Source organism: Delphinus delphis, chromosome 17 (assembly GCF_949987515.2).
Source record: "Delphinus delphis chromosome 17, mDelDel1.2, whole genome shotgun sequence".
In the NCBI taxonomy this organism is placed as follows: Eukaryota; Metazoa; Chordata; class Mammalia; order Artiodactyla; family Delphinidae; genus Delphinus; species Delphinus delphis.
In genome coordinates this window covers 30,035,573-30,050,728 of record NC_082699.1, presented here as the reverse complement: position 1 = coordinate 30,050,728, position 15,156 = coordinate 30,035,573, and positions in this window count along the sequence as shown.

Here is a 15,156-nt window from a genome sequence, read left to right as displayed (position 1 = left end):
CAAGGAATAAAAAATTATTTTTGCCCTTGAAGACTTTTGCTATAAAATTTAAAATTGCAAAGTATTATAAAAGACAAATATATAAGATGCCATGAGAAAGAGCAGCTGATTCTAAGTTGATCATGGACATTTCAATGAAAGGAGGCAACATCCCAGATCTAATAGAGGTTTGCTAAATGAGTTAAAGGAAATTACTATAGTTCTATAAAACTTATAATGTGGTGTTTGGAGAAAGTTAATTTATATGACTGCATAGATTATCATGTCACATTATAGATTAACACTCACAAAAGATTGAAGAAGGTTGTTGTATAACATAACTTCAGAGCCCTAAGGAAGGAATGAGCTGGGGGAAAATATCAGTACACTTAGGCACCTCAATATGTCTTCTTCCATAAGCCTCCCTTTATTAGACTATGAGGTTTTTATCTGCTTTCCATTAACCTCTATGAACTCCTAAAATGTATGGAAAATGCTCTGTGGGCAAGCCTATGTAACATTCCTGCCTTGCCTCTGGAGAGAATGATCACTAGCTGTCACGAGATTCTGAAAAGGTTAAAATGACACATGCACACACCAAGGATTTACACCACTACTTTACACAAAACAATTCTTTCCTTTTGCTATGTTCATAACTACTTTGTAAATCTTGATTACAGCATTTTAAAAATTGTTTGGCACTATTAGGACATCAATAAATATTTCTTAAAAGAGTGAACAATTCAGTATGTTTTATAACGTATAACAGTTTTAAAAAATTGTTTCTCTCCCTTTTCTCTAGAACTATTCCAAAAGCCATAGAATTGCAGAAAAAAAAAATTATTGACAAAAAAATCCTTGCCGATATCACAAGCATGCAAACAACTATGTACTGTATCTGCAGAATCTTTAAATTCACTTATAACTATTTTCATGCTCAATCTTTATCTAGAAGGAGTCTATACTCATATATGTCAACTTTAAAGAATATATTTAATTTTATGTTGTCATAGTCTCAAGTGAGAAATCATTAAGCAAAGTACTCTGAGGTGTTGATCTAAGTTTAGCAAACAAAGTGGTAACAAGGTATTAAAACAGTATCATTTTACTGTAATTCAATTAATTGATTTGGTGGTTTAGTGTGTTTACTGGAAAGGAAATAAATAATACCTCACCTTGATTTGCTTCATCATGGCTGTAATGAAAACAATAGAGGTATTTCTTTATCCCTGTAAAAAAATTTTCTTTTTTACTGAGTTAGCAGAGAAAGAGCCATAAAAAATTTAAAATCAAGATGGCTTAATCAAATGAATAATGAGTTTAATTATCTGAAACCCAAGCTAAATATTTTCATTAAAAAATAACTAAAAAATAAGAATTTATGTCCCCTTTTGATATATGGATATCACAAACTGGAAAAGTAAAACACAGAGGTTCTTACATCTTATAATATACCATCTAGGTAGGTTTTTAATCATCAGAGCCTTGGTATACAGATAAGAGCAGATAAAAGAATATAAATTATTATTCTAGGCTTTCCTATTAGCCACAGAGAGGAAGAGGGAATAAAACGGAGAATGTAAATTGTAACTGCAAACAAGATTTTTAAAAAATAGGTCTGAATACACATATACAAAGTTAAACCATCCTACCACTTTTTACACCCCAGCTCATAGATGATCTCTTCATTTAAATAGGTATTAGGTTTAGAGTTGTGAACAATTACTTGACATTTATCAGTGCTTTGTATTGTTAAGAATCTTTTTATTTTATAGCACTAAGCTAGAATGTAATTATTCAAAGCAGTTCTGATTTTAAATAATCCCCAGTATAGTAGCATATTCATAATATACTCAGTATGGATGATTATTATGTCCAATCAACAGATGAAAAAATATACACTTTGACCATGCCCACAAAAATAAACATGTATTTTATAATTAGATATTATTATTATTATTGTTGTTATTTTATTTTTATTATACCTTTAACCTAAGAGTGGTTGTTTAGATCTTCTTCTCCATTCAGCTGGTCATTTATTCAAGGAACTTGATTACATATTGGGCTATAAGAAATCTAGAAGACAATATATTTTACTCACTATTCCCTCAATAGTCAATGTATAATCCAGCCTTCTCACTTGTACTTAAAATTGCTTCACTGAATTTTTGTTATCTTTCTCTCTCCCATCAGTGTATTCACATCTGCTGTCTTTGGGGTCTTGAAAGAGTCATACTTATTTTATAGCAATTCTATGATCATGCCAGTCCACAGGTAGTTTTCCTTCCCTCTTCCAAGGTATAGTACTTATGATTTCCACACTCATCTTGGCACTTACCATTTAGTCTATTACATCTCATATATTGATCCCTTATTACTTTTAAACTTCCTGTTATTTAGGTGTAACTGGCATTTTCTTCCAAATCATACTTACTTTTTATGAACCTCACAATCTCTTTGGGGAAAGAAAGGATAGTTTATATTTCTTTGAAATTCTCAAAGCCTAGTTCTGATTATATACTAGATGCTGTCTAAAAATGTGAATTCATATTAGATAACACACATTAATAAATAATAATTTAGTGTGTATGTCTACTTGCAAACCCTCATTTTTGTTATTTTAGGAAAGAATTAAGACTACTTGATCATATTGTATCTAATTAACAGCCCAGATGAAATGTTTCTGGAGGTAGAATATTACCGGAAGAGCAAGAAAAGTTGTCTAAGTCACAGTGTGAACTACGCATGAGTCTTGTCTTGTCTTGCCACTTTTTCCTAAACAATGAACTGCTGCCAATCTGCCTACTGGAATCTCCTCTTGATAATGTCTAGTGTCTGTAGAATTAACCTGCTTAGAAATGAATTCTTGATTCCATCCCCAATCTTACTCTACTCCCAATCTTCTAGATTCCAGTTAATGTCATCCTTATCTTTTCAATTCCTCTGCCCAAGAACTTGTAGTCATTTCATAGTGATGGCATCAAAAAAACCTGTAGGAAGATCTTCAAAACATGATGTTGAACATTTTTAAATGATCAGTTTTAGATTAAAAAAAGTTAAAAGCCAGCAATATATGATGTCTACCCATAATGTGTCCTGAATCAGACCATTTCTCATCACATTCAATGTTACCATTCTAGGCCAGGCCATCATCATCTCTTTAAAAACAAAATAAAATAAACAACAAATACCTAAGAGCTTTATTAAGATATAATTCACATACCACACAACTAACGCATTTGAAAGAGAAAAATTCAATGACTTTTACTATATTTACAGAGTTGTGCAACCATACCACAATTTAATTTAGAATATTTTTTATCACTACAAAAATAATTTGTATCTTTTAGCAGTTACTCTTCATCCCTCCCCATTTTCTCTCCCAGCCCTAACAACCACTAATCTACTTTCTATTTCTATAGATTTGTCTATTCTGGACATCTCATATAAACAGGATTATATAATATGTGGTCTTTTGTGACTAGCTTCTTTCACTTAGCACAATGTTTCCAAGTTTCATCCATGTTGTAGCATGTATCAGCACTTCACTCCTTTTTATTGCTGAGTATTCCATTGGAAGGTTATACCACATTTTGCTCATCAGTTGATGAAAATATGAGTTGTTTCCATGTTTTGGCTATTATGAATAATACTGCTACAAACACCTAAGAATGAAATTGCTTAGTCATGTAGTAAATATATGTTTAGCTTTGTGAAGAATTGTCAAGCTGTTTTCCAGAGTGGTTGTACCATTTTATATTCCCATCAGTTGTATATGAGAGTTCCCATTTCTTCATATCCTTGACAACATTTATTGTCTGTCTTTTAAAATTCTTGCTACCCCAGCAGGAAAGAATTGTTATCTCATTGCAGTTTTGATTTGCATTTTCTTAATCATTAATTATGTTGAGCATCTTTTTATGGGCTTATTGCCCTTTTGTATCACTTTGGAGAAATATTTGTTCAGACTATTCACTGTATTCTGGTTACAAACACCTTATCATAAAAATTATTTCCAATATTTTATTGCATTCTGTGGATTGGCTTATCACTTTCTGGATAGTATAATTTGCAACACATAAGTTTTTAATTTTAATGAAGTCCAATATATCTTTTTTTTTCTTTCTTTGCTTGTGCTTTTGGTATCATAACTAAGAAGTGCTTGCCTAACCCAAGATCACAAAGACTTACTCCCAAATTTTATTCTAAGAGTTTTATTAGTTTAGTTATTACATTCAATTCTATGGTTCTCCATGACCCATTTTAAGTTAAATTTTGCCTATAGTGTGAACAGGGGTCCAACTTCATTTTTTGTGTGTGTGGATATCCAATTATCCCAGGATCACTTATGAAAATACTATTCTTTCCCTTTGAATTATTTTGGCATCCTGTCAAAAATTGACCATAACTATAAAAGTTTATGTCTAGACTCTCAATCTTATTCCACTGGTACATATGTCTTTCCTTATGGCACTACTACACAGTTTTATAGTAAGTTTTAAAACTTGGAAATCCTCCATATTTTTTCTTATTAAGATTATTTTGGCTATTCTGCCTCTCTTGTGTTTCCACATGAATTTTAGTAACAGTATGTCATTTTCTGCAGAAAATCAGGCTGCAATTTTGATAGGGATTTTGCTGAATTTGTAGGTTAATTTAGAGAGTATGCCTTCATTGTTTTCTACATGAACTTTCTAATGCCTTCACAACTGATCTTTTTGCTTCAATCCTTGCCCTTCAAATCTGTTCTGCATATGGTACTAAAGTGATTTTTTTAAAACTTCTCAGGTTATATTCCTCCTCTTTTTATAAACCCTCAAAGCCTCATCCAGAATAAAATCTAAGGCCTTTACCATAGTTTAATGGCCCCACATCAACTTTTCTCCTGCTACTACTTTGATTTCATTTCTTACAATTTTCCCACTTAGTCACTCATTTGAACTACACTGAACTTATCAGTAATCATTCTATGCAGGCTCTACTTTAGATCTTTTATACTTCCCATTAACTCTGCACATATCCTTCCTCCTCCAGACATCCTGCCTTTCCTAAGGTCTCAGGTATATTATCATATTATTAAGGGGTCCTTCTTGATCTTTTTGTATAACATAGCATCTCTCCATCCATCTCTATCTTCTGATCTGCTTTATTTTTCTTCAGAGCCCTTACTACTGCCTGACATTTAATATATACATACAATTTTTTTAGTATTTATCTCCCCCAGTAAGTTTCATGTAAACAAGATTTTTGTTTTTTTCATTATTTTATCCTTAGTGCTTAGACTAGTACCTTCCACAAAGCAGGCACTCAGTAAATATCTGTTGAAAGACGAACAAAATATTTTAAGACTATCCAATGGCTACAGATGAAATAGCCAATTTTATAAGGGTTCTGTTAGACAATTTTATATGCAGATAATACACAATTAAAACTTCTCTCTCTTACATTCAGTATTATTGTATTATTCAAGCAGTGTGTCTACTTTAAAAGACGTGTCAAATGAATTTGAAGACTAAGTGAATGAGCCTTATTTGAATCTGATTTTCAGCAAGTCAGAAATACTAAGGTCTCCTAATCATTACCAGTCCTGGCAAGCAATAAAATTTATATCACTATGTTCTAAAATCAAAGAATCATTGGTATCTCATAAACAGTATTTTAGACTAAGAAGCCAAAGAGCCCTTAACTTCTTCACAATTCTGTTTTTCACTTTGCATGATTTGGGCTGTACAACTGGACAAGTCATTTATCTTTTCTAACATTAAGTTGTGTTTCTTTAAAACAAAGATAATACAGCTTGCTGCTATTTATTCTCTCATATGCATTTCACAATATTGATAAAGGTGACATAATTCTAAACACAGGTTAATTTTGCACTTGGGAGCTGCCACTCAAAAAGGAAGAATTCCTGGGCTTACCTGGTGGCGCAGTGGTTGAGAGTCCGCCTGCCGATGCAGGGGACACGGGTTCGTGCCCCGGTCCGGGAGGATCCCGCGTGCCGCGGAGCGGCTGGGCCCATGGGTCATGGCCGCTGAGCCTGCGCGTCTGGAGCCTGTGCTCCGCAACGGGAGAGGCCACAGCAGTGGGAGGCACGCGTACTGAAAAAAAAAAAAAAAAAGAAAGAAAGAATTCCTGCAGTATAAAGGTTTCAGTGTACATAAAGAAGGATATATTAATGTTATAGTATGAAAAATAACAGAATTATAAATGCATGAGAAGCACTGTGGGAAAGAAGGAAAGAATCAGGAGTCAGGAAGACCTTAGTTTAAATGCTGACTCTTTATTTTCCTAATAATGAAAAAGTTAAGCATAATGGAACCTTACTTCTTTTTTTTTCTAAAAGGGGAATAGCAAACACTTTTAGAGCACGTAACAAAGTGCCAGGCTCATGGTAGGTGCTTAATAAATGTGTGGTTCAACTCCTTTAATAGAACTCTCAAAAGGGCATGGCACCAGGTATCAAGTCATGGGTCTGATGAACAGATAGACTGAAACAAGTATCTTTATATGGGCATGTGGGTTAACTTCTGAAATGAGTTGTTGAGAATTCTATCATTATTTTTAAATTAGCTGGTATCTCTATAATATAATTACATTATAAATGAATACTTTTCTACAAAATTGAATATTAAAATAAAATGAAAAATTATGAGGCTTTTGAAGATCTCATAAATTGGGGATCAAATTAGCTATTCAATATTTATCTTTTTGCCTTTTTAAATATTCTTTATAGTTTTTTTTTTAATTTCAAAAGTCAAATATGCTACTCAGTCCAAATCCTGATAACAGAAGTTGACAACCTGGTGAGTATCTTTCCACCCTTTTGTGTATACTCATATAAATATTTACATAAAATTTTTATGTTTTGTTTACATTTGCTTTATATATATATATATATATATATATATATATATATATATATATATATATATATATATCCTGAAGTTTATTTTGGAAAATTCTTAGTATCAACAAATAGTATGACTGTAATTCATCATCCAAACTTAGAAAGGCTATGCTATTAAAACACATTTGGACAACAGTTCTAAACAGAGACTGTCCTGAGAGAACCAGAATGTATATTCACAATAGATTGAACTCATAGTTGATAGTTCCATGGTGCTCTATAATACAGTTATTCTGTAATTTAGCCACTGTTATTAATTGATGTTCATTGAGGTTGCATCTAGTTTTAGGCCACTCCAAAAAATAAAACAAACAAAAAGACGTGATGTAATAAATATTCATTTTCCGTTAATTATTTTCCTTTAGGAGAAAATCCTAAAATTGCATTGCTGAGTCAGGAGGTTTATGTTTTAAAAGAAAAACACTAATAATGTCAGATCATATTCTAAAAAGCATCTCACATTCCCTCCAATAATATATGAGAGCACTTAGTTCTCCATAAGGAATGTCCATATTTCCATGGATTGATTTTCTTGATCCTTTCTTCTGATTATTGTATTTTCTTGTGGTAACATCATATCCTTTTGCTTAAAATATATTTTAAATTATTATTTTTTTTCTAAATTTGAGTTATTCATTGTTCCATACAAACGTAAAATAATTTTATCTCATTACTAGCTAGTGGGTAGTTAGATATTCTTATGGAAATATTAAAATGCTGAACAGATCGTATTTAAATTACATGTATATTTTAGAAATGGTCACACTTTATGAAATTAAATTTTGCCTTCAAAACACAAATGATGGGGCTTCCCTGGTGGCACAGTGGTTAAGAGTCCGCCTGCCGATGCAGGGGACACGGGTTCTTGCCCCGGTCCAGGAAGATCCCACATGCCGCGGAGCGGCTGGGCCCGTGAGCCATGGCCGCTGAGCCTGCGCGTCCAGAGTTTGTGCTCCGAAATGGGAGAGGCCACAACAGTGAGAGGCCCGCGTACCAAAAAAACACAAATGATGTGTCTTTAGTTCCTTTTTAATTCTTTAATATTTTTATAGTTTACTTCATATAGACCCAAAAATCTGTTATTAAATCACTCATTTTTATTTTATATTTTATCTTGTCATTTCCATTTCTAAATAGATAATTTTTATTGTAAAAACTATTAAATTTTAAGTTTAAATTATTGATTTTGATATTTTACTATTAAAATTTAGCATTAATTAGTAAGTTATATTGATCTGGTAATATTGATCTGGTGTACTGAGCTGGTAATTAAATGAGCACTCTTATTTATGTATGTAATCATAGTAAGCAAATAAAGAAAGTTGGTTCTTTTTTCCTACTATTTCATGTTGTTGTCTTATTATATTATCTAAAATCTCCCAAAAAGTACTAGTGGGTGATGCTAGACATTATTGTCTTGATCTAAAGTTTATCTACAATAGTTTCAGCATCCCATCACTTTTGAGATATTTCCAATTGGTTTCTGGTAAATCATCTGTATCACATTTAAGTATTTTTCTTGTATTTTCCTTTCACTAAGAATTTTTCTTAGACATTGCTACCAGATTCTAGAAAATATCTGTTTGCATTCGTTTCTGTAATTCTATGTTTTAGATCCCTTATTTCCTTTTGTAATAATATCTTCATTCTTCATACACAAGCAGATTCATGCATTAATATAAATTCACAAAAAATAAATTTTCTTTTAAAACATTCTGCTCATCTTTTGAGGGTGAAATTATCTCTGAACTAATTCAATTTTAAGTTTTAGGATTAATATATTATTTAGTGATTTTTTTTCCCAATTTTTTCTCATCAAGTTTTGCATACTCTGAAGAGCTAATAGTTAAGAAGATTGTTTATTAACTCAAGCTCCACATCCCTCACAGGTTTGTTACAGTGTCACTCCTAGACCCAGGCTGGTGAAATAGCCATTTTCTGCAATATTTCAGAAATCATTATATAGAGAAAAAGGAAACATGTTGGAACATACTATGATACTTAAAATTTCTGCTAACACATAACACACATCCTTGCATTTACATTTCATTGGCCTAAGTAATGCACATGGCCATGCCTGAGTGAGTGGGCACTAGGAGTGAGACATATAATCCTCCCATGGGTATGAACAAAATATAGGTGAAAAGAAATACCACCTACCCATTGTAAGAACTCATTTGAATATAGAAGTTAATATATATGTATGTATATTGTAAGAATTCATTTGAATATAGAAGTTAATATATATGTATGTATATATTTTGTTTTAATATAAACCATTTTGTTATGGTATCTCTGGTAGGCAAAATGATGCTCTCCTCCAAAAAGCCCTACTTCCTAATCCCTGAAGCCTGTGAATATATTACGTTAACATAGCAATGGAGCAGGGGAGAATTCAGGTTGCAGATGGAATTGAGGTTGCTTGTCATCTGACCTTAAAATAGGGACATTATCTTGTATTATCCAGGTGGACCTATTGTAATCAGAAGGGTCCTCAAAAGTGGACTCTAACACCATATACAAAAATAAACTCAAAATGAACTAAAGACCTAAATATAAGACCAGATACTATAAAACCCCTAGAGGAAAACATAGGCAGAGCAATCTTTGATATAAAGCACAGCAATATATTTTTGGATCTGTCTCCTAAAGCACAGGAAATAGAAGCAAAAATAAGCAAATAGGATCTAATTAAACTGGAAAGCTCTTGCACAGTAAAGGAAATCATCTACAAAGGGAAAAAACAACCTGCTGAATGGGAGAAAATATTTGCAAATGATATGACCAATAAGAGATTAATATCCAACATATATAACAGCTCATACAACTCAATATCAAAAAAAACTCGATTAAAAATAGGCAGAAGAACTGAATAGAAATTTTTCCAAAGAGGATATGCAGATGGCCAAGAGGCACATGAAAAGTTCACCATCAACTAATTCAAAAATATATATGCACCCCAATATTCACAGAAGCATATTTATAATTGCCAAGATATGGAAGTAACCTAAAAGTGTCCATCAACAGATGAATGGATAAAGAAGAGGTGGTATATATATATATATATATATATATATATATATATACACACACACACACACACACACACACACACACACACACACACACAATGGAATACTACTCAGCCATAAAAAAAGAATGAAAGTTTTCCATTTTCAGGAATATGCATGGACTTGGAGGGCATTATGCTAAGTGAAATAAGTCAGACAGAGAAAGACAAATACTATGTGGTATCACTTATATGTGGAATCTAAAAAATACAACATACTGGGCTTCCCTGGTGGTGCAGTGGTTGAGAGTCCGGCTGCCGATGCAGGGGACACAGGTTCGTTCACCGGTCCGGGAAGATCCCACATGCCGCGGAGCGGCTGGGCCCGTGAGCCATGGTCACTGAGCCTGCGTGTCCGGAGCCTGTGCTCTGCAACGGGAGAGGCCACAGCACTGAGAGTGCTGCGTACTACAAAAAAATTAAAAATAAATAAATGAAAAATACAACATACTAGTGAATATAATAAAAAAGAAGGAGACTCACAGATATAGAGAACAAACTAGTGGTTACCAGTGTTGGGGGGCGGGGCAAGATAGGGGTGGGGGAGTGGGAGGTACAAATTATTTGGTGTAAGATAGGTTACAAGGGCATATTGTACAACATAAGGTATATAGCCAATATTTTGTAATAACTGTAAATGGAGTACAACCTTTAAAAATTGTATAAATAATTTATAAATAAATAAAATTCCTTCTGTAATTAAAAAAAATGTGGAAGAATGAGGCAGAGTGTCAGAATCAGAGAGACATTTGAAGATAGGATATTGTTGGCTTTAAAATGGAAGAAGAGGCTACAAATCAAGGAATGTAAGAGGCCTCTAGAATGTGGAAAAGGGAAGGAAACATTTTCTCCTGGAACCTCTAGATGACATACAAGCCTGCTGACACCTTGATTTTAACCTAGTGTCACCTGTTTCAGAATTCCAACATCTGGAACTGTAAGATTACAAATTTTTCTTGTGAAGCCACTAAGTTTGCAGTAATTTGTTCCAAAAACAATAGGATTTGACACCTGGAAGTGAGTTGCTACATTAAATATCTAAAAAATGAAAAGAGAAGAGAAGAGGCACTATTAAAGAACATGTTGAAAGATTTCTTTTACTGCCAACTCTACATAGCATCTAGAATTTTAATTTTTATGTTTGCAATAAGATAGAGTTGGTTATGTTTTTATTTTCTTCCAGATTAAGTCAGCTGTTCTAGCAACTTCACGTTTCTTTCTTTCTCTAGTTATTCTACTTTCAACTTCTTACATTTTATTTTATTTTCTTTCTTCTTCTCTCCTCTGAGCTAACCAAAGAATCATATTTGTCAGATCAGACTTACATATTTACTAATAGTTCAATGATACAAGCTAGTAGCAAGTACAAGTAGAGCAGGGAGACATTTGGACATCAATGACGGTTCCCCAGGCCATTATGTCATTCATTAGACATGTAATTTCTAACTCAGAATACCAGATGAGGTTTCCATATAAGACATGTCAGTTACGCCACAGAGCAGGAAGCATTAAGGTTATGAAGAATTTTTAGCTTATATCTAGATAGGTGATCTTATTTAATATTTTCCATGAAATTAGACCTCACATATCCTGGGTTTGTTTACCACAAGCAATCTTAGCCAAAGACATCCTTCTAAGAGCATCACACTGATAAGGACTCTTCCTACTAAATATCAATAGTTTATTTCTTAAGACCTCCAAGGAGATTAGACTGGGTCATCTGCCTTCTTTCTTTCCCTTAAATCATCTCTCCAATAAAGATAAATAGATTACACGGCAGTTGTTTTACCTCCTTCCTCCCCACAGCCCCAGGAAACTCCTAAGTCTGTTTTGTTTTTCAGAAATGTCACTCTCTTGATACAATTTAGTTATAGCTGGATAAACACAATGGCATTTCAGGTACAGAAATAGAAATTCCCATTCAAACTACTGTTTGTTACATGAATTTGTTTACAGTTACCTCAAACATGACAAAAGTAATTCCTAGCAATTCTGTTTCAGGTGAACTGAGGAATGGCATTTTTAGACATTTCTATCTCCACTGACATAATTCTTTTATTAGTGCACTACCATTTCCCCTTATCTGACTCATATGCAAACCCATTCAAAAATATTTGTAAAACTCTCAACTGTTCAAGACACAAATGTGTAACAGAGCTCAAGTTCTTCTGCCATGAGTACTTTTCCTACATTGTACACAATCATTAACTACTTCCTGCTTTCTAAATATTATCTCATCTACCAGTCCTACTACATACTTTCATGCTTATATCTGATTTCTTCATTTACCATTGATGCACAATAATTCAAAATTTATATTTCTCAAAACTTAATACATTGGCATCTGCATCATTAGGCTAAAACCTGACTACATCTTTGCTTCTTATTTCTTACCTGTATATACAAACCAGTGCTCTCTGAAGGAAGGTGTATGCTCTGGTTTCCTACACAAGATCATCCAATATGGTATGGAAAGAAAATATTAGAATTTCCTTTTGTTTTTACTTTAATCTCATACTTTAAAACAATCACCTTTGTGTTTTATTATAATCATGATATATTAATACAATAGCATATACATATTATATATGACTAAGTATACATTTATTGAGGTACACCTTCAAAAAATATTCCCGTGATAAAATTGTGCTTTCAAAATAGTTTGAAAATCATTGCACCAAATTATTCCTATTTAAAAAAAATAAATATGTGAACAATCAGAAAGTTTTTTTTCTGGAACATTTTTTTCCCCAAAACTTCCTAAGAATTATGAAAGATGTTTTATCTATTATTTTATTTTGAGTAAATTATCCCTAAATAGAAAACAATGAGTATTTCTCATAAAAGTTATATATAATTGGTATATCAACGTTTCATTGATTTTTCCCTGTTTAAAGAACTCCTCTTTAATATCTGTATATTAAAGCCACTCCTCTAAACAAAAATTACTTTATTTCAAAACCTTTTACTTATATTTTTTTATTAAATAAAAACACTTTACTCCCATAAATAGTATTTAATATAACATGTATTTTTGTATTACATGCAGAGTAGAATTATTCTACTTCTCAGGGCTATTCATACATAAATTAAATGAATAAATACCAACGTTTAGTATTATATAACTGTGAGCCTAGAGAGCTGGTATCTAAGATGTGCTCTGACACATGTTAGACATATGTCCTCAGTTAAATTTTTTACTCTTTCTAAGGTTCCAATTTCTCCTCCCTGAAATAAGAAGCCTAGTTAAGAGCATGGGCTTTGGACAGAACTGGGCCTGGATTCTGGTTCCATCACTGTAAATTCCTGTTTATTTGTGCAAGTGGTTTACGCTCTATAAGCATTAGTTTCCTCTTCTGTAAAATTGGTTTAATAAACTTAACTCAAAGGAGTGTCATTAGGATTAAATGAAATAATGCAAATAAAGCAGTTTAATTCAGTAAATAATCACCAGTGTTAGCTATTTTGATTACTAATATGCAGATTTCTAGTAAATTACCCAAATATGACTATGCATGTCTAAAATGTGTGACACTTTTCTAAGTGCTTTTACCTGTGTCAGGATACTTCAAGAAAATAATTATTTCATACCAAGTTTTACTGTTAGAATGTTGGGATCTAACGGTTAGGGTAACTTCTTACAATCATAATTCACAGTAGATGATAGAGCACAAATTAGAGCACTGAAGTTTTAACTGAAACACTCATGATATTCTTACCATAGCATACTGTCTTCATCAAAGGAGAAAATTAATGAATTGATTTTTATATAGGCCATAGAGGATAGATATGATTTTGATATGAAGTTAGGAGAGAAAAAGGTCTTTTAGCATTGAGCAAAGGGTTATAGCAATGAATGGGAATGTCTGCTATGGGGGAAGAGACATTAAGGGTTCAACCTGATTGGATCAAACAATATGCTTTGAGATGGAGAGAATACATAATGCAGATAAGTAATAACAAATTGTACCATTCTCAACTGGAAAGTCTAGACTTCATTAGAAAAAAATGGGTTCTCAATTTGAAAGCTCCTGAGTTAAAAGTTAAGTAGTTTCTTAACTAACTTTTAGAACCTATAATATGATAATTTGAAATATAACTCTACAGCATGTGAAGTTTCCCAAGCTTATTGATCACAGTTCCTGCAGAAACCCTTCTTAAACTCTCTTAGATCCTTTCCCTTACAATTAGAATGTGATCCTATACCTTATATGGTCTGGTGAACCTTACATCTTCTTACCACTGTCTACCTCTCCAGACTTCTCTCTTTACTCCCTCCTTATAACTGCTTCAATCTTCTTTCTGATATTCATGCCATAATTGTTCCCTTCTCAAAACATTTGTGCCTGTGCTTCTCCCTTCCGCTTAGAATGCTCATCTCCAGATCTTCATGCTACTAATTGGCTCTTTTTCAACATGCAGGTCTTACCTCAAATGTTGCCTTCTCAGAGAGGAAGAGGACTCCACAGCTAAAGAAGTACCTCTAAGCATTCTCTAGTCTATCACCTGTTATTTTTTTCTCACTCATCTGAAATAATCATTGGGTTTCCCATTTCTATGTTTACTTGTGTATTGTCTATCTCTTCTCTCATCATAATATGAACTGATAGGATTGGGGCTCTTTCCAGATGTCATTCCCTTAGCACCTGGAAGAATGCCTGGATAATGCAGGTGCTCAAAATTATTTCCTAACTGACCAAATAATAGATGGATGAACGGATGGATGGATGGATGAATTTGGAAATCCTTTACTCAACCCCCATTTGCAAATTAGAAGATGGCAAAAGGTGTCTTTCTAATTTTTCCTTGAATTACTCATTCCGACCAGGTGACAAGAACATGCTCTGCCTGCAAAGTTACACTCATTCACCTTTTGAACTGGAAGCTGACCATACTCTGTAAAAATATGTAGACAGCATCTCAGTCACCAAAGACTTTGGCAAAATACCAAATTCTATTTTATTGCTTTTGCTCCATTTTGATTTTTCAAGCCCCTTGACAATATTCACCCATTTTTCCACATCAATTTTAATCTCATTTCCTAATGTTGTGCTTCCCAGATAAACTTCTCTGGAGTCCTAACTCTTATTCTCTTATTATGCATTCCTGATTCCTGAATCTGACTTTTCAGATTCACCAACTGAGTATCTGCTTTTTCCCTATTCACTTTCTGACTCAGTCTGCTCTCAAGTCCCAGCAA